Source organism: Bubalus bubalis, chromosome 8 (genome assembly GCF_019923935.1).
Source record: "Bubalus bubalis isolate 160015118507 breed Murrah chromosome 8, NDDB_SH_1, whole genome shotgun sequence".
In the NCBI taxonomy this organism is placed as follows: Eukaryota; Metazoa; Chordata; class Mammalia; order Artiodactyla; family Bovidae; genus Bubalus; species Bubalus bubalis.
The window spans coordinates 16,680,353-16,702,431 of NC_059164.1; positions in this window are offsets into that span (position 1 = coordinate 16,680,353).

Genomic DNA, 22,079 nt, shown 5'->3' on the forward strand with positions numbered 1-22,079 from the left:
TATTATTATTTTTTTACAAACATTGCGATGAGGTTTTATAATTATATAATGCCTGGAAATAATAAGTAAGTGAATGAATGAATGAGTGAATGAACATACAGAGCAAACATCAATATAAATTTATAACTATCTATTATAATATCACTTTAATTGGCTGGGCATTTTAAAGTTTAGAAACTATTATGGAGATGGTGTAGCTTATGCATTAGTTATATTTACAAATGTAGAATTCATATTTTGGAGTCCAGAAGTCACCTGGAGCCTCAGGCAATCATACTGCTGGATAGCTGAGAATGAGAGAGGAGGTTGCCTATGTGACTGTTGGCAGGGAGAGCAAGGCCACATGTGGACAGTTCCCCCAAATTGAAAGTCAGATATTTAAATGTTTGCTATTAAGTTGCTTCTTTTTGGATAAATTAATTCTGTTTTTTATTTTTTTAAAAAGGTACTTTAGTCTATATACATTATAGAATAGGGGTTTTTGTTAATAACCTTACTTTTTTCATAAAATTTATGAAATATGAAAATCTGTTTCTTTTTTGATTTCTGGAAATATTCTCAATCATCTTGTAAATTATTGATCTTCTTAAATATACTTTGCATTGGTTAATTTTCTGTTAACTTTTTATATACAATGACATTGATTTCTTAGAGATTTTAAGGTTTAAGTAGAATACAGTTATGCTTAATATAACTTGATTTTTATAACAATTTACATTTATTGTCATTTTCCTTTAGCAATTTCTAATTTTACAAATTATGTGACTTCCTTTAATCTTGAATTTTTAACGTGTTTGTATATTAAGTTTATGATTTATCTGTTAAAATGAGTACACTTAATATTAAGATTATTTTGCTCAGTACTACTTAAAGTATAGATTCAAAGTTTCAGTTATTACATTTCTAAGTGATTTCATATTTTATTCTGGGTGTTATTTTTGAATTTTTTTAGGGTACACTTTAAAAAAATATCAGTTGGGTCTTTTTTCATATTTAAAAATTAATGTCTGGGTTTATTGTGTTATTTTGGAAGAGTATAGACTACATAATTATATTAATTTTATTATTAAGAGTTTCCTTAACATAGTGAAAACTTGTTAACAATAAGAGGTTAATAACTTTTGCATCTCACATTTAACATATCAGTTTTATTATCAACTTAGTAATACTGTAAAGGTAAAATTTTACCCTAAATCAATGAGATTAAAAAAAGGAAATCCAGAAAAAATGATTTAGTTCAGTTCAGTTCAGTTCAGTTGCTCAGAGGTGTTCGACTTTGCAACCCCATGGACTGCAGCATGCCAGGCCTCTCTGTCCATCACCAACTCCTGGAGTTTACCCAAACTCATGTCCATTGATTCGGTGATGCCATGCAACCATCTCATCCTGTTGTCCCCTTCTCCTCCTACCTTCAATCTTCCCAGCATCAGGGTCTTTTCCAATGAGTCAGTTCTTCACATCAGGTGGCCAAAATATTGGAGTTTCAGCTTCAGCATCAGTCCTTCCAATGAATATTCAAGACTGATTTCCTTTTGGATGGACTGGTTGGATCTCCTTACTGTCCAAGGGACTCTCAAGAGACTTCTCCAACACCACAATTCAAAAGTATCAATTCTTCGGTGCTCAGTTTTCTTTATAGTCCAACTCTCCCATCCATACATGACTACTGGAAAAACCATAGCTTTGACTAGATGTAACTGTGTTGGCAAAGTAATGTCTCTGCTTTTTAATAAGTTGTCTAGGTTGGTCATAACTTTTCTTCCAAGGAGCAAGTGTCTTTAAATTTCATGGCTGCAAGTGATTTAAAATGCATCTAAACTTCCACTTCTCTAATAAGACTGGGACATCATAAACTGTTTCTCAGAGCATAAACCTCCTAATTAACTTGCACAGGATGAATTGATTGAGTCAGTACCAGAAGCAGAGAAAGTGTAAGCTTGGCAGTAAGGGGGCATGCAAAAGGGCACTATGACAGAGAGCACCTAGGAGAAGACGGGTCTGTGTGATCTGTTTCTGGACTGGGTGACTAAGTGAATGATTACGGTCTTTGCTGCTGCTGCTGCGGCTGCGTCGCTTCAGTCGTGTCTGACTCTGTGCAACCCCATAGACAGCAGCCCACCAGGCTCCCCTGTCCCTGGGATTCTCCAGGCAAGGACACTGGAGTGGGTTGCCATTTCCTTCTCCAATGCATGAAAGTGAAGAGTGAAAGTGAAGTTGCTCAGTCGTGTCCGACTCTTAGTGACCCCATGGACTACAGCCTACCAGGCTCCTCCGTCCATGGGATTTTCCAGGCAAGAGTACTGGAGTGGGGTGCCATTGCCTTCTCCTGATTATGGTCTTTACCAAGGGACAATTCTAAGCAGATTGGGAGAAAGGAAGATATCAAGTCCAGTATTAGCTGTATAACCATGTGATCATACCATTACTTGCACTTTTCAAAGTAATTTCAATGTATTTGAAGGGTGCCAGTTTATCCTCACAACAAAATAGTGCAAGAAATAAGGCAGTTAATATCTTCATTTTACAGGTAGGAAGATTGATTAAAGTGATTTGTTGAAGGTCACAGAGCAAATCAAGGGTTAACTCAGGAATCAAATTCTGGTTTCTAAGTTACAAATCCAAGGATTTTTCTGCTGCAGTACTAGTTATACCCATTGTAACCATTTAACATTCTCTTATGCACATGGGTTATATATGACTTTGAAGTAATACTGATGCTCATTCGTGTCCATTGATACTTATCTGTATCTATCTAATCATCTCTCTGAGAGGAAAGAGGTGACTTCCTGACATAATATTAATTAGGCAACTTCTTTTTATAGAGTTCTGATATTAAAAAGTCCTCATTTTCTACTCCAAGGGAGACTGCAAATGATAGCCCCACCCCCAAAAAGTTTTTACTCCATGACACTAGTTCTGGAGAAAGTTATTTCTAAAGGCAAGAATTTAGCTTAACTGGTAAAATGAAAACCAACCCTTTCATTACAAATAGCTTAAATCTGTAGTTTCATAACTCCCCCCGGCCATGAACTTCAAAGCCCTCCCAGAGCAGTCCTGAAACAGGTTTCTTATTTTCCATTTGAACTTCTTAATCAATCTTTTCCACTACCTAGCATTCATGCTTTGGAAGCAGAAGGAAATAGGAATCTGAGTTTTAGCTGAATCAGACATAAACAAAAGCTAGGAGCTTGAGTAAAATGTGCCATTCTGTCTAGCTCTGTTTTAACTAACCCTGTAAAAAAATTTCTGAACTCTTATCTTCTTTAGAATACACTGGATTGAATTGGTCACTTGGATTTGTGAAGAATCTTGTACTTTAAAAATTAATTTATTTGTGTAATCATAGTATCATTTAAATAGGAATAGAAGAAAACAGGTAGTGGTAAGATACCCTGAATGCATTAATTCCATTTTATCTAGTTTATTCTTGTGATAGAGGCCAATTTATTGCAGTGGTCTGATTGTTTTTTTTTTTTTTAACCATCTGACCCACTATGGGAGTTCCATGAAGAACAATACATAAGAGCTGGGATTTTAAAGAGGGTAGGGAGTGGTACAGGGTAAAATCAGTTATTGGCAGAGTGTGTTTTTTTAAACTTTTTATTTTGTAGTTGACCTAGAGCCAGACATCCTGGAATGTGAAGTCAAGTGGGCCTTAGAAAGCATCACTATGAACAAAGCTAGTGGAGGTGATGGAATTCCAGTTGAGCTTTTCCAAATCCTGAAAGATGATGCTGTGAAAGTGCTGCACTCAATATGCCAGCAAATTTGGAAAACTCAGCAGTGTCCACAGGACAGGAAAAGGTCAGTTTTCATTCCAATCCCAAAGAAAGGCAATGCCAAATAATGCTCAAACTACTGCACAATTGCACTCATCTCACATGCCAGTAAAGTAATGCTCAAAATTCTCCAAGCCACACTTCAGCAATACGTGAACAGTGAACTTCCTGATGTTCAAGCTGGTTTTAGAAAAGGCAGAGGAACCAGAGATCAAATTGCCAACATCTGCTAGATCATGGAGAAAGCAAGAGAGTTCCAGAAAAACATCTATTTCTGCTTTATTGACTATGCCAAAGCCTTTGACTGTGTGGATCACAATAAACTGTGGAAAATTCTGAAAGAGATAGGAATACCAGAACACCTGACCTGCCTCTTGAGAAATGTGTATGCAGGTCAGGAAGCAACAGTTAGAACTGGACATGGAACAACAGACTGGTTCCAAATAGGAAAAGGAGTTCATCAAGGCTGTATATTGTCGCCTGTTTGTTTAACTTATATGCAGAGAACATCATGAGAAACGCTGGACTGGAAGAAGCACAAGCTGGAATCAAGATTGCAGGGAGAAATATCAATAACCTCAGATATGCAGATGACACCACCCTTATGGCAGAAAGGGAAGAGGAACTCAAAAACCTCTTGATGAAAGTGAAAGTGGAAAGTGAAAAAGTTGGCTTAAAGCTCAACATTCAGAAAATGAAGATCATGGCATCCAGTCCCATCACTTCATGGGAAATAGATGGGGAAACAGAGGAAACAGTGTCAGACTTTATTTTTCTGGGCTCCAAAATCACTGTAGATGGTGACTGCAGCCATGAAATTAAAAGACGCTTACTCCTTGGAAGGAAAGTTATGACCAACCTAGATAGCATATTCAAAAGCAGAGACATTACTTTGCCAACAAAGGTCCGTCTAATCAAGGCTATGGTTTTTCCTGTGGTCATGTATGGATGTGAGAGTTGGGCTGTGAAGAAGGCTGAGCACCAAAGAATTGATGCTTTTGAACTGTGGTGTTGGAGAAGACTCTTGAGAGTCCCTTGGACTGCAAGGAGATCCAACCAGTCCATTCTGGAGGAGATCAGCCCTGGGATTTCTTTGGAAGGAATGATGCTGAAGCTGAAACTCCAGTACTTTGGCCACCTCATGTGAAGAGTTGACTCATTGGAAAAGACTCTGATGCTGGGAGGGATTGTGGGCAGGAGGAGAAGGGGACGACAGAGGATGAGATGGCTGGATGGCATCACTGACTCGATGGCCGTGAGTCTCAGTGAACTCCGGAAGTTGGTGATGGACAGGGAGGCCTGGTGTGCTGTGATTCATGGGGTCGCAAAGAGTCGGACACGACTGAGCGAGTGATCTGATCTGATCTGATCTGACAGCCGATTAACAATGTTGTGATAGTTTCAGGTGAACAGAGAAAGCACTCAACCATACATATACATGTATTCAATCTCCTTCAAATCCTCTTCCCATCCAGGCTGCCACATAGCATTAAGCAGAGGTCCTTGGGCTGTATAGTAGATCCTTGTTGGTTATCCATTTTAAATATAGCAGTTTATTTTTAAAAATTAGCTACAGTAATATATCTGGTCCTCCCTGTTCCAGAATCTCATCAAACTACAAAAGCAACAGAGTTGATTTTGCATCCCTTTGAACCTAGTAGGGCTTTGTTACCACCTTGATGAATAAAATGTATTGCAAGTGACACTATGTGATTTTTAAAATTATGTCATAAAAGGGGGCTTGACCTTCCACCTGGTGCTCTCTCTCAGGAGGTGTGTCTAGGGAACTGTAAGATTGTAAGAAATTGGGATTCCTAAAGCTGTCATGCTTGAGAGACAACAATTAGAGGCCACAAAAAGATAGCCGCCTGAAGACTTGGAGCAGTTCAAGCCCCCAGGCTTGAAGAAGCTGGGAGAAGCTATTTGAGTCTGCCCGCATCAGCTGCCAGTTATATGAGTGAGCAGGCTTTTAGATGATCCTATCTCTGTTTTCACAGTGTTCTAGCTGACACTAAGTAGAACAGAGACAAGCTGCTTCCTCTACGCCCTGCCCAAACAGCAGATTTGTGAGGAGACTAAATATTGTGATTGTTTTAAGCCTGTAAGTTCTGGAGTGATTTGTTACATAGCATTTGATAACAAGGAAAAGTTGTTATACACTCTAAATTGCATGATATTGATTAATCCAGTCCTTGCTTATCTAGGAAGTAGTATCAGTTTATGATTTATTTATGCACTTTTATTCTTCTACATCTCTCTTCTTCTGCCCATGCCATGGGTTTTATTTTCCTAATAATGTTTAGAATGCAAAAATATTCTAAATGGAGAATGTGGAAAATAAAAGTAACATCAGGTAATTTGGTTGCCAGAGTCTTTTAAGAGCAATAGTTAGGGAAACAGGAAGGGGAAAAATGTTTGCAATAATAGAATAAAATAAGTTATAGGCAGCATTCTATGTGATTTTCCATTGGGGTCACTGCTACTTCAGCAAACAAAATATCTGTTGCATTGCACTTCAAAATCACTAAGTGATTTCCACTACATGCAATCTTCAGAATTTCCACCCCAAACAATAGAAGGAATTTTTTAAAAGTCAAATAAGCACGGTGACAAAGTTATGACAAACCTAAAGACAGTGAAAGTGAAGTAGTTCAGTCGTGTCCGACTCTTTGCAACCCCATGGACTGTAATCTACTAGGCTCCTCCCTCCATGGGATTCTCCAGGCAAGAATACTGGAGTGGGTTGCCATTTCCTTCTCCAGGGGAACTTCCCGACCCAGGGATCGAACCTGGGTCTCCCTCATTGCAGGCAGATGCTTTAACCTCTGAGCCACCAGGGAAGCCCATGACCAACCCAAATGACTTATTAAATAGCAGAGACATTACTTTGCCAACACAGGTCCATTTAGTTAAAGCTATGGTTTTTCCAATAATCATGTATGGATGTGAGAGTTGGACTATAAAGAAAGCTGAGTGCCAAAGAATTGATGCTTTTGAACTGTGGTGTTGGGGAAGACCCTTGAGAGTCCCTTGGACTGCAAAGAGATCAAACCATTCTATCCTAAAGGAAACCAGTCCTGAATATTCATTGGAAGGACTGATGCTGAAGCTGAAACTTCAATACTTTGGCCACCTGATGCGAAGAACTGACTCATTTGAAAAGACCCTGATGCTGGGAAAGATTGAAGGCGGGATGAGAAGGGTACGACAGAGGATGAGATGGTTGGATGGCATCACTGACTCAATGGACATGAATTTGAGTAAACTCTGGGAGTTGCTGATGGAGAGGGAGGCCTCATGTGCTGCAGTCCATGGGTCACAAAGAGTCGGACACGACTGAGAGACTGAATTAAATTGAACTTTAAAAGTCAATGTCACTTGGACTACAATCTGTCCCTTTTTTTCCATTAGATTATAAACCTAATTAGACTGATCAGTTCTCCATGTTCCACAAAAGTCTTAAATACAAGTTCATGCAATGAGAAGATGGGATTATTGTTTGATAATATGTAACAAAGAGTTACATATTATTGTAACTCTCATATTATTATTGACCCATCCCATAGATGCCGCTAAAGACCTCTGAGCCACAGAAAGGTTTTTACATCTGATTCCAATGAGACAGGCAAAGTGAAGGAATGGGAAGGCTGCCGTGCTGCAGTCCTTGGGGTCTCAAAGAATCAGACACGACTTAGAGACTGAATAACCAATGGGACAAAAGCCCTTCATCTCAACAGTACTTACTGCTGTCCGCTTCCAAAGAACAGCAGTTTCTCTGGGGTAGTCCAGCTCTTTCCATACCTTGGCTAATTAACAAGGAGTGGGCTCCAGAACATAGGTTCATTCTTTAAAATAAAGCCTCCATTTATTTCCTGCTAGGGCAATTATTCTATAATTATCAGGCATCTCTGCTGACTTCTTTTTTTTTTTTCTGCTGACTTCTAATCATACATTTTCTTGTCCATGTTGGTCACTATCACTCTGGTGCACGCACATACACACACAACTATTTTCTGACACCTTGGAAGAGGCACAGGTAACACTGATAAAAATGCAAAATGAGATCAAGAGTATAAGGAAAGGGGTGGATTGAGAAAGAAGATCAAGTTCAGTGTTCTCAAGTGAGACTATAGCTTTAAAAAGATCCATGATGCTATGTAATTAAGAACATTTTTATTCTATAGAGCTACTGAATCACTAAGAAAAGCATATTTTAGAGAAAACAATGTTGCTGTTTTATTTCTAAGACCCAGTTTATTCCAAGTTGCTAATTCTCTGAAAAAACAAATGGGCTATTAAATATTTGATAAAGTACTCAATCTGACTTGAAAGAGAGAAAGAGAAAAAGTGCCACAAGTTATGTTTTTTTGCTTAGCAAACTGGCAGAAGTTAAAAACTGGAAGCAAGTGGAGAAAGGGGTACACTCAGGCATGTTGCTGGCGAACATAAATTGGTGTTATATTCATGGAGAGTATATTAGTTTTCTACAACTGATGTAATGAAAATTTGAGTATCTTTGAACAGAAATTAACGTCTCACAATTCTGGAGGCCTGGAATTCAAAATCAAGGCATTGGTGTGGACTTGGTCTCTTTGAAACCTCTAGGAGAGTATTCGCTGCAGGTTTTTCTCCTAACTTGCGGTAGTTTCCTGGCACCATCAGACACCTGGGTTATCACATTCCCAATCTTCACATGGCATTCCTGTGTCTGTGTGTCTGTTTCTAAACTTTCCCTTTTTTAAATGACATCAGTCATACTGGTTAGGAACAAACCCTACTCATCTCATCTCAACAAATATGTCTGCATTGACCTTGTTACCAAATAAGGTCATATTCTAAGTTACTATGGGTACTGTATTTGGAGGAGATGACACATTTAAAGGGGCTTCTCAGGTGGCTCAGTCAGTGAAGAATCTGCCTGTAGTGCAGAGACATAGATGATGCTGGTTTAATCCCTGGGTTGGGAAGATTCCTCCTCCTGGAGGAGGGCGTGGCAACCCACCCTAGTATTCTTGGCTGGAGAATCTCATGGACAGAGGAACCTGGTGGGCTACAGTTCACGGGATTGCAAAGAGTCAGACATGACTGAAGCAACTGAGCATGCATGCATGCCACATTTAAAATCAACAGAAAGCTATTTACAAATACCTGTCAAAATTTAAAATGCACATACCCATTAAACCAACACTAGGTACTGCACAGATAGGCTCATACACATGGAGATGTAATAAACATAGAAATTAATTGCACCATTGAGTATAATAGCAAAAGGCTAGAAACATTAATGGATGACCAGTAGTAGATAACTGATAAATGAAGTACATCTATATACACTCATAGAAAAATTACTAAGCTATACTTTTAAGAAAGCAAGCAAGGTATACAACAGTTTTATGATATTTTCCCATTTGTATGAATGTGTGTATGCCATACACACACACATGCTTTGAGAACATGTCTAGAGTATTTTTCAGCTTTCCCCATAAAATGTGGCATCTGTTCCCCATCCCTTCAGTCTGGGCTGACTTTGTGACTAATTTTGACCAAAAGCATGCAGATTAATTTCAAACCTAGGCTTCAAGAGTCTTTGACTCTATCTTCTGCTCTTGCCTTCTTGACAACCTGAAAGTAACAACCAACATATGAAGAAGCCAGGCCTGGCTCTTCTGGGAGGAGAGACCGTGTAGAAACAAAGGTCCAGTTGGACCACCAACACCGATTGTCAGAAATGGAAGCGAGGCCATGCTTGTCTTTTCAGGTCTGTATAAGCTGCTGATGATTATGGTCAATTAAGTGACCCCGAAGAACATTTCCAGAAAAACCACCCAGTTGATGCCAAGCCAGCTCAAATTAGTAAAGAACAGAATCACAAGTAAAGAAAATGGCTTTTATTTTAAGCCATTGATTTTGGGGTATTTTATGCTATGCTAATGCTAATGCTTAGTCACTTCAGTTGTGTCCGACTCTGTGCGACCCCATAGACGGCAGCCCACCAGGCTCCCCCGTCCCTGGGATTCTCCAGGCAAGAACACTGGAGTGGGTTGCCATTTCCTTCTCCAATGCATGAAAGTGAAAAGTGAAAGTGAAGTCACTCAGTCGTGTCTGACCCTCAGCGACCCCAAGGACTGCAGCCCACCAGGCTCCTCCATCCATGGGCTTTTCCAGGCAAGAGTGCTGGAGTGGGGTGCCACTGCCTTCTCCGTTTATGCTATAGCAGTAGTTAACTGATACACACAAATATATGAAATGGGTTTGTTTGCATGCATCTATGCACAAACATGCACATGCATGTATATGTTTGTAAACAAATAGAATATTTCTGAATGGAGATGCAGAGAATGTATAAAAGTGGTTGCCTCCAGAAAAGGGAAGTGAGTGTTTAGGGGACAGGGTAAGGAAGGGCAACAAACATATCACTTTTTCAAAAGGGGTGCACTCTAAATCTTTCAAATTTGTGTCATGTGTATTTAGTATCCATTCAAAAATTATATAAATTTTAAAAATTCAGTATTGTATTGAGGTACCAAGCAATATGATACTTTCACAGGTTATTTGTACTGGTACATGCCACATCTAAGAGAAAGGATCTGGCAGAGGGAATGCTGTGGAATGGCATTGCTGTGGAAATGGCAAACCTAGTTTCTGAAGTTTTTTAATGCTAAAAATTCACAAAACCTTATCAGAAAGTAAGTCAGCAGTGAAGCTTGTTAATGAGGACCCAAGCAATTTCTGTGCAATACTCAGTGACATTCTGTGGATGGACTGAAAAAGTAGATGAGAAATGTTTACAACATCTGTTGCTGCTGCTGCTAAGTCACTTCAGTCGTGTCCGACTCTGTGCGACCCCAGAGACGGCAGCCCACCAGGCTCCCCCGTCCCTGGGATTCTCCAGGCAAGAACACTGGAATGGGTTGCCATTTCCTTCTCCAGTGCATGAAAGTGAAAAGTGAAAGTGAAGTCGCTCAGTCATGTCTGACTCTTCGCGACTCCATCCATGGAGTGCAGCCCACCAGGCTCCTCCGTCCATGGGATTTTCCAGGCAAGATTACTGGAGTGGGGTGCCATGGCCTTCTCCATTAAAACATCTACTACAGTCTTTTAACAGTCTGTCAAAAATAAATAAATAAATAAAACTATAAGAAACTAAAAAATGAAAAACAATAAAATACAAACCTTTCCTTTGTTATTTAATGTTTTATATTTTTCTTGGGTTCCCCTGGTGGCTCAGTTGATAAAGAATCTGCCTGCGATGCGGGAGACCTGGGTTCCATCCCTGGGTTGGGAAGATCCCCTGGAGGATGAAATGGCAACCCACTCCAGTATTCTTGCCTGGAGAATCCCACGGACAGAGGAGCCTGCAGGCTACAGTCCATCGGGTCGCAAAGAGTCAGGCACTACTAAGCGACTTTCGCTTTCACTCTTGCTAGAATAATACACATGTACTTCTTAGTAGAGAATAAATAATTCCACACAAATCCCACAAAGAATACATATGTGTGTGCACCTGCTAGACTGTTCTGGTTATCAAATTATTAATTAGGAAGAATGTCTGTATCAAAGATTTTCATTGTGAAATGTTGCCTAATGTGAGATGGAAAAAAAAATAAAACACCAACATTGTTGCTCAAATTGGAAAGAATTCAAATTATTAATGATTAGGGAGATGGTTGTAGAGAATAATTCCAAGTGCAGGCAGGTAGTAACATATATCTGTATAATTCAGCTAATTAGGGAAGTTCTATTCAAAATGTGAATATCAAACATTTTTCTCCAAAATCTTCATTATAGGAGAAAAATTAGTGGTGTTATGTTCTCTGTCTTAGACACAGATACATACACACCCCTGGTTTTGCTACGAAAATAACAAATTGTTCCCTGGGAACAAAATGTTCCTAGGAAGGCATGTTTTATTATTTAAAATTTTATGCTTTTAACAGTCACAGATCTATAAACTGTGCTGGTCATTGAAAAACATAATTTTAAGGAATGTCAAGAATTACATTGTTGCAGTAGTTCTTTGTGTTAAAAACATAACAAAAACTGAAATTATATTACAAAAGAAAACATAATGAATTAGGAAGTAATGAGAATATAATTTACTGTTTTAAATACTTACTGTGTGCCAGGTATTTTTTATTCATTATCTTTAGTGTTTAAAACTACCATTACTCCAATTGCTTTGATTCTCGCCTTTCCTGACTCCAGTAATTACTGATATATTTGCCTGAAGAATACTTCACAAATTTATCCCCTTCTTTCCATTTCTACTATTTTCATCCCCTTCTTGGCCACCAAATTTACCATAGCCTCTAATTCCTTTTTTTCTCTGTATCTTGCCTTACTATATATTCTCTACATCGTTGTAAGCTATTTTCCAATCAAAGCTAATGAAAACCCTTTAATAACTAATCATGACCCTAAGAATAAAATACAAGCTACCTACTATGGGACATACATTTCTGTATGATATGGCACTTCCCAACTCTCTTATCTCATTTCAGTCCACTCACAGTGGCTAAGCTTCAGAGATCCTGTATTGTCACCGTGCCTGAAACGCCTACTCCAAACTCAGAGCCTTTGTAACTGTTCATTACTTCGTTGGTTAGGGTACTTATGCTACTCTTCGTATTTTTAGCTCCTAAGCTCTGCTTAAATCACCCATAATTGAGGGGTCTTTCCTTAGTATACCATTTAAAATAAATAGTGCCTTGTCCCTTCATTATTGTCCAACTCAGTCCGCAATAGGTAATCTCCACAGCACTTCTCATAATAGATGCTTATTTTCTTTCTATTTATTTTTCAAATCTTTCTATATTCAAATTATCATTCAAGTTTAAGCATGAGATGAAAACGTTTTCAAACACTAACTGTGTTCATCCTCAGAAAAGGCTAAAAAATATACTTAAAAAGATACATTAAAACCAGAATATAGGAGCAGAATAAAAGTAAAATCAAGGCACTATATATCTACAGTAATGATAAATTATATTTATGGTATTTAAAAAAATTGAAAAGGGTACAAACTTTTATCTATAAGATAATGTCTGAATAGTTAATATAAAGCATGGCAAGTATAGTAGATAACATTGCATTCTATAATTTTTATGACAGTATCAGTACAGTTCAGTCGCTCAGTCATGTCCAACTCTTTGCGACCCCATGAATCACAGCACGCCAGGCCTCCCTGTCCATCACCAACTCCCGGAGTTCACTCAGACTCATGTCCCTTGAGTCAGTGATGCCATCCAGCCATCTAGGCCTCTGTCATCACCTTCTCCTCCTGCCCCCAATCCCTCCCAGCATCAGAGTCTTTTCCAATGAGTCAACTCTTCGCATGAGGTGGCCAAAGTACTGGAGTTTCAGCTTTAGCATCATTCATTCCAAAGAAATCCCAGGGCTGATCTCCTTCAGAATGGACTGGTTGGATCTCCTTGCAGTCCAAGGGACTCTCAAGAGTCTTCTCCAACACCACAGTTCAAAAGCATCAATTCTTCTGTGCTCAGCCTTCTTTACAGTCCAACTCTCACATCCATACATGACCACAGGAAAAACCATAGCCTTGATTAGACGGACCTTTGTTGGCAAAGTAATGTCTCTGCTTTTGAATATGCTATCTAGGTTGGTCATAACTTTCCTTCCAAGGAGTAAGCGTCTTTTAATTTCATGGCTGCAGTCACCATCTACAGTGATTTTGGAGCCCAGAAAAATAAAGTCTGACACTGTTTCCTCTGTTTCCCCATCTATTTCCCATTAAGTGATGGGACTAGATGCTATGATATTTATTTTCTAAATGTTGAGCTTTAGGTCAAATTTTTCACTCTCGTCTTTCACTTTTATCAAGAGGCTTTTTAGTTCCTCTTCCCTTTCTGCCATAAGGGTGGTGTCATCTGCATATCTGACATTATTGATATTTCTCCCAGCAATCTTGATTCCAGCTTGTGTTTCTTCCAGTCCAGCGTTTCTCATGATGTACTCTGCATATAAGTTAAATAAGCAGGGTGACAATATACAGCCTTGACATACTCCTTTTCCTATTTGGAACCAGTCTGTTGTTCCATGTCCAGTTCTAACTGTTGCTTCCTGACCTGCATATAGCTTTCTCAAGAGGCAGGTCAGGTGTTCTGGTATTCCCATCTCTTTCAGAATTTTCCACAGTTGATTGTGATCCACACAGTCAAAGGCTTTGGCATAGTCAATAAAGCAGAAATAGATGTTTTTCTGGGACTCTCTTGCTTTCTCCATGATCTAGCGGATGTTGGCAATTTGATCTCTGGTTCGTCTGCCTTTTCTAAAACCAGCTTGAACATCAGGAAGTTCACGGTTCACATATTGCTGAAGCCTGGCTTGGAGAATTTTGAGCATTCCTTTACCAGCATGTGAGATGAGTGCAATTATGTGGTAGTTTGAGCATTCTTTGGCATTGCCTTTCTTTGGGATTGGAATGAAAACTGACTTTTCCTGTCCTGTGGCCACTGCTGAGTTTTCCAAATTTGCTGGCATATTGAGTGCAGGACTTTCACAGCATCATCTTTCAGGATTTGAAAGAGCTCAACTGGAATTCCATCACCTCCACTAGCTTTGCTCTTAGTGATGCTTTCTAAGGCCCACTTGACTTCACATTCCAGGATGTCTGGCTCTAGGTCAGTGATCACACCATCGTGATTATCTGGGTCATGAAGATCTTTTTTGTACAGTTCTTCTGTGTATTCTTGCCATCTCTTCTTAATATCTTCTGCTTCTGTTAGGTCCATACCATTTCTGTCCTTTATTGAGCCCATCTTTGCATGAAATGTTCCCTTGGTATCTTTAATTTTCTTGAAGAGATCTCTAGTCTTTCCCAGTCTGTTGTTTTCCTCTATTTCTTTGCATTGATCACTGAGGAAGGCTTTCTTATCTCTTCTTGCTCTTCTTTGGAACTATGAGAGTATAGTTGTACAATATTATATAAGTTACAGGTATACAATGCAATGATTCATAAGTTCAAGTTATACTCCATGTATGGTTATTATAAAATATTGGCTATATTCTTATGTTATAAAATATATCCTTTAGCTTATTTTATACCTAATAGTTTGAACTTAATTCCCCATCCCTGTGTTGCCCCTCCCCTCTTCTCTCTCCTCACTGGTAGCCACTATTTTGTCCTCTCTATCTGTGGGTCTGCTTCTTTTTTTGGTATGTTCACTAGTTTGTTATAAGTTTTAGATTCCACATATACATTAAATCATACAATATTTGTCATTTTCTGTTTCATTTCACTTAGTGTAATACTCTTCAAGTCCATTCATATTGCTGCAAATGGCAACATTTCACTCTTTTTTATGACTGAGTAGTATTCCTGCATGTGTATATGTAAGTGTGTGTGTGTTTATCACAATTTCTTTATCCATTCACTTACTGATGGGCACTCAGGTTGCTTCCATATATTGGCAAAAATTGTAAATAATGGTAGTTATTGTAAATAATGCTGCAGTAAACACTAGGGTGCATGTCTCTTTTTGAATTAGTACTTTTTTCATATATATACCCAGGAGTTGAATTGCTGGGTAACGTCGCAGTCCTCTATTTAGTTTCTTGACAAATCTCCATTCTTTCCTGCAGTGGCTACACCACTTTCCATTGCCACCATCAGTGTACAAGAGTTTTGTTTTGTTTTTTCCACATTCTTGTCAACATTTGTTGTGTTCTTTATGATGGTAGCCATGCTGATAGGTGTGAAGTGATATTTCATTGTGGTTTTGATTTGCACTTCCCTGATGATTTAGGGATCTATGAGCATCCTTCATGCACTGTTGGGCATCTGCTTTTCTTCTTTGGAACAATATCTAATCAGTTCTTCTGCCCATTTTTTATTCAGACAGTTTTTTTTTTTTGTTAAGTTGTATGAACTATTTATATATGTTAGATATTAACCCCTTATTGGTCATATCATTTGCAAATATCTTCTCCCATTCAGTAGGTTATATTGTCATTTTTCTGTTGGTTTCCTGTGTTGTGCAAAATCTTTTAACTTTTATTATATCCTACTTGTTTGGTTTTGCATTTATTTTTTTGCCTTAGGAGACAGATCCAAAAAATATTGCTATGATTTATGTCAAAGAATGTTCTGCCTATGTTTTCCTCTAGGAGGTTTATGGCTTTCTGGTCTTACATTTAAGTAGTTAATCTATTTTGAGTTTATTTTTGTGTATGGTGTTAGAGAATGTTCTAATTTCATTTTTATTCATGTAGCTGTCCAGTTCTCCCAGCACCATTTATTGTAGACTCTAACCATTGTATAGTCTTGCCTACTTTGTCATAGATTAATTGACTGTGAGTGGGTTTTATTTCTGGGCTCTCTATTCTGTTTTATTAATCTATGTGCCTGTTTTTTTGTGCCAGTACCATACCATTTTGGTTACTGTAGTTCTGTAATACAGTTTGAAGTCAAGGAGCATGATTCTTCCAACTCTGTTCTTCTTTCTTAACAATGTTTTGTTTATTTGGGGGTCTTTCTATCTCTATATGGGCTTCCCTTGTGGCTCAGCTGGTAAAGAATCTACCTGCAATGTGGGAGACCTGGATTCAGTTCCTGGGTTGGGAAGATCCCCTGGAGAAGGAAAAGGCTACCCACTCCAGTATTCTGGCCTGGAGCTATCTCCATACAAAATTTAAAAATGTTTGTTCTAGTTCTGTGAAAAATACCCATTGTGTTTTGATAGGGATTGTGTTCAATCTGAACTTTGCCTTACATAATATGGTCATTTTTACAATATTAATTCTCCCAATCCAGGAACATGGTATATCTTCTCATCTGTTTGTGTGGTCTTCAATTTCTTTCATAAGTGTCTTATAGTTTTCAGAATACAGGTATTTTCTCTTTAGGTAGGCTTATTCTGAGGTATTCTTTTTGATGCATATTATATTCTACTTAAAATTTGATGAGAGAGTAGACTTAAATGTTCTGACCAAAAAATAAAGACAAATATGTGAGGTGATGAATGTGTTAGTGAACTAAATGGGAAAAGCCTTTCACACTGTACACATATATCAAATCACCATGATATACCCTCAAAATATATTATAATTTACTTTTAAATTATACCTCAAACCTGAAAGTAAAAAAAAAAAAATACATAAAAAGTGGCTTCTGTATCTTTAAGTCAGTTTTTTTGAAAACTCAGATGAAACTGACAATTTCCCAAGGAACTATGACTCAATAAGTGATATAAATATAAACAGAAAATTTATAGTTATATAAGTTAACATATAAAATACCTCTTTTCAAAAAGCTTTATATCAGAAATTCTTATTTTTGAACATCAAAAGAACACACTGTTGTTATTGTTCTGTTGCTAAGTAATCTCTGACTCTTTGTGACCCCATGAACTGTAGAATACCAGGTTTCCTTGTCTTTCACCACCTACCAGAGTTTGCTCAAACTCATGTCCATTGAGCTGGTGATGCCATCCAACCAGCTTATCCTTTGTTGCCCCCTTCTCTTCTTGCCGTCAATCTTTCCCAGCATCAAGGTCTTTTCCCATGAGTCAGCTCTTTGCATTAGGAACATCAGCTTCAGCATCAGTCCTTCCAATGAATATTCACAGTTGATTTCCTTTAGGATTGAAAGATCAATGCATATCATATATAAATGTTAGTCACTCAGTCATGTCTGACTCTTTGCAGACTGATGGACTGTAACCCACCAGGCTCCTCCATCCTGGGGTTTTCCAGGCAAGAATACTGGAGTGAGCTGCCATTTCCTTCTCCAGGGACCATATATAAACTCTTTCAGAAGGAAATATCTTCCCCAGTGTTTCACTGGGTGGTTATTACCTTGACAGGAAAATATTTCAAGAACTTGATAGACTCTAAAATTAAAGCTTAGCTTTATAAAGAAACATAGAGGCAAAATTCCTAAATAAATTTCTAGTACACGGAAATAGTACACAAAAATAAAATATCTTGACCAAATAGAGCATTTTCCACAAATGAACAGGTGAGCCAGTGTCAGAAAAATTTATTGATGGAAACCACCATGTTAATGGGTTGAAGGATAAAACTCAGTGATAATTTTAAAAGACAAAATAAATTTAATGAAATTTAGCACTCATTTGTAAAAAAAAATTAAATCAACTCAGAACAGAAGAGCATGATTTTAATTGATTAAGTGTATTTACCTGTATCAAGTTAATCATGATTTTGAAAACATTTCAGCAAAATTAGAAATAGGACATGGATGGCTGTTGCCACTCTTCATATTTAGTATGTGTCAAAGACACTGGTCAAAGTTATTGAAGAAAAAATGTGAGAGGGAGATGGATATGGAGAGGAGAAGAAATAAAATTGTTGATTCCTATGGATATTAGATGTTTACACAGAGAATCAAAAGAATCTAGACATACAGTTAGAATAAAATAATTAAGAAATTGTGATGTATAATAGGATTAACATATAAAAATATTTCATCAGCATTTTTCAATGAGAATATAAATTCATATATCTAGAGTGACTGATTTGAATAGAACTATTGTTACAGCTTAAAAAACTACTAGCAATTTCTTGTTTTCTGTGAAGAGATACTAATTTCTAACAATGTATGATTCAGTCAAATGGGAGAAAACTAGGATCAAGTCAAAAAAGGAAAATGAATTAAAATGTGCACAATAGGCTTCAATTAATTGGAAGAAAATCTCAGATTGTTCAGGAAAAGTATATTACAATGCTAAGTGTTAGTGAAAATGAGGGGGGAAATTCTCTTAGACATCTACTAGTATTGAAAATTGCTTATTGTCTTCTAGAGACATGGTGTTATACATGGTGTACCTAGCTAGTGGTTGTTTTTCTAGTTACATGCTACCCTTGCAACTTAGAGTGAGGTCTTTAGACCTGTAGCAGCAACATCACGTGGGATTTGTCAGAAATGTAGCCTCTAAGTCCCCACCTTAATCTTAAATCAGAACCTAGAGTTTACTAAGCTCCCCTGGTCATTTCTGTGAACATTAGAATTCAAAAAGCCTTGTTCTAGAAAAATTTGCACATAACTTTCAAGGAAATATGTTGAAAAATGTTCATTCATTCTTAAAGAGACAAATAGAAAAATAAATATAAATTTGCAAAAACAAAAATGAATGAATGGATATACTCATACAATGAAATATTTAGCAGTTAAAATAAATGAGCTGGAGCTACAAGATCAATACTGATCATTTAAAAATACATAATATTGAAAAAAAACACTAAGCTAGAGGACAATAAGTATGATTTGACAACATTATAAAATAAAGGGCTTCCCTGGTGGCTCAGTGGTAAAGAATCCCCCTGCAGTGCAGAGCTGCAGGAGACATGAGTTCGACACCAGGATGGGGAAGCTCCCCTGGAGGAGGGCATGGCAACCTGCTCCAGTATTCTTGCCTGGAGAATCCCAAGGACAGAGGAGCCTGGTGGGAAATAGTCCATGGGGTCGCAAAGAGTCAGACCCTACTGAAGCAACTTAACACACACAGACATATAAAACAAAATCACTAAGGGTATGTAAGTATAAACATGTAGATAGAAAATATATACTCAAATATGTGTTGGAGAATTTATGTCTGAAAGGGAGAAGAGAGGAAGGTTTGAAACTTAGTAAAGGAAAAGAACTTCAACCTCATCAGGGCTGCTTTTGTTTCTTAAAAATAAGGAAATATTGACAGATGTTACTAGTAATTCTTTTGTTTACTGGAAGCAGAATTAATGTATTTGTCATGGTATCTTTTTACTTTTATAGGTGCAATTATAATTAAAACATAAACATATAGAAAAATTGGACAAAGAATATAAAATAATTCACAGAAGAAGAAATGCAAAAGTGCTAAGCATATAAAAAGTAGCTCAGTCTTTCCATAGATTTAAAATAATGAATCACTTACATGTATACCTGTGGCAGATTCATTTTGATATATGGCAAAACCAATACAATATTGTAAAGTTAAATAAAATAAAATTAAAAAAATCATCAACTAGATTAGCAAAGAAAGAGAATACTTTTGATAGTTTTCAGTAAAGTAAAAAAAGTAAAACTCTCATATGCTATTGTAGCAATGTAAATTTGTCCAGTTTTAAGATTGGTTTATGTCTATTATGATTTCTTAATTTTCAAGCCTTATTGACAGCAATTCCAATTCCAGGGACTCAGTGTCTAGCTAATAACACTATGTGTAAAGATTTGTGTTCAGTAATGTTGATTACTGCATTGCTGAAAATAAGTAATAACTAAAACAATGCAAAAATAGAAGTTAAAAAACGGCATACAATGATGAGGGTTAGTTAAAGTAGGGTAGATACATCTTTTCTGTAAAGTGTAGGAATGATCAGAGATCATGGGAGAATTTAAATTTTACTTTATGAATTTTTGTTTTATTCAATAGGAATAGTTTTATTTTTTTGAATTAAAAACCCATCATTTTTCAAAATAGGTATAATTCTTTTCATTTATTCCTGTATAGTAAGATTTTTTTAAAGTAGTTTTATTTTTTTTTTAATTTTATTTTTAAACTTTACAATATTGTATTGGTTTTGCCAAATATCGAAATGAATCCACCACAGGTATACATGTGTTCCCCATCCTGAACCCTCCTCCCACCTCCCTCCCCGTATCATCCCTCTGGGTCATCCCAGTGCACCAGCCCCAAGCATCCAGTATCGTGTGTCGAACCTGGACTGGCGACTCGTTTCATACATGATATTTTACATGTTTCAATGCCATTCTCCCAAATCTTCCCACCCTCTCCCTCTCCCACAGAGTCCATAAGACTGTTCTATACATCAGTGTCTCTTTTGCTGTCTCGTACACAGGGTTATTGTGACCATCTTTCTAAATTCCATATATATGCGTTAGTATACTGTATTGGTGTTTTTCTTTCTGGCTTACTTCACTCTGTATAATAGGCTCCAGTTTCATCCACCTCATTAGAACTGATTCAAATGTATTCTTTTTAATGGCTGAGTAATACTCCATTGTGTATATGTACCACAGCTTTCTTATCCATTCATCTGCTGATGGACATCTAGGTTGCTTCCATGTCCTGCCTATTATAAACAGTGCTGCGATGAACACCGGGGTACACATGTCTCTTTCCCTTCTGGTTTCCTCAGTGTGTATGCCCAGCAGTGGGATTGCTGGATCATAAGGCAGGTCTATTTCCAGTTTTTTAAGGAATCTCCACACTGTTCTCCATAGTGGCTGTACTAATTTGCATTCCCACCAACAGTGTAAGAGGGTTCCCTTCTCTCCACACCCTCTCCAGCATTTATTGCTTGTAGACTTTTGGATCGCAGCCATTCTGACTGGTGTGAAATGGTACCTCATTGTGGTTTTGATTAGCATTTCTCTGATAATGAGTGATGTTGAGCATCTTTTCATGTGTTTGTTAGCCATCTGTATGTCTTCTTTGGAGAAATGTCAATTTAGTTCTTTGGCCCATTTTTTGATTGGGTCATTTATTTTTCTGGAATTGAGCTGTAGGAGTTGCTTGTATATTTTTGAGATTAGTTGTTTGTCAGTTGCTTCATTTGCTATTATTTTCTCCCATTCTGAAGGCTGTCTTTTCACCTTGCTTATAGTTTCCTTTGTTGTGCAGAAGCTTTTAAGTTTAATTAGGTCCCATTTGTTTATTTTTGCTTTTATTTCCAATATTCTGGGAGATGGGTCATAGAGGATCCTGCTGTGATGTATGTCAGAGAGTGTTTTGCCTGTGTTCTCCTATACACTTTCTTTAAGTGAGTGCTCATTCTCTCATTTCTCTTTATGTGAGTGAACACAGAATATCTCATTGTTGCCTATCACACAACACCAGGAAAAAAAGGGGGATATTTGATATTAGATCCTGAGAATGTCATCAAATAGAAATTCTACTGTGCCTTTTTAGTTCTTCTCCACTCAAAATAAAACACTTAAAATCATTGTTAATACTGCTAGTTCTCTATTGTTGACAGAGAAATGAGTACATGGCCAAGGCACAGAGTTTTATGTAGGTAGTGGATCTTGGCACTGTTTTAGGAGAAAGTATAGTCATTGTATTAAGGAATTCAATAGCTTATACATTTTCACTCATTTATATTTAAATTTTATGATTTATTTAACTTTTGAATAATCATTAATAATTAAGCATTATGATTTATTCAAATTGATAATATTTCATCAGTTTAAAATTTAACATTAATCAAATTAATCTAAATCATTAAAATCACTGTTATTGAAGAAAAACCACATGGTATCAGGGGATGAAGAATGAATACATTCCAAAAATTACATATATATAGATTTTTTTTTTTTTTACA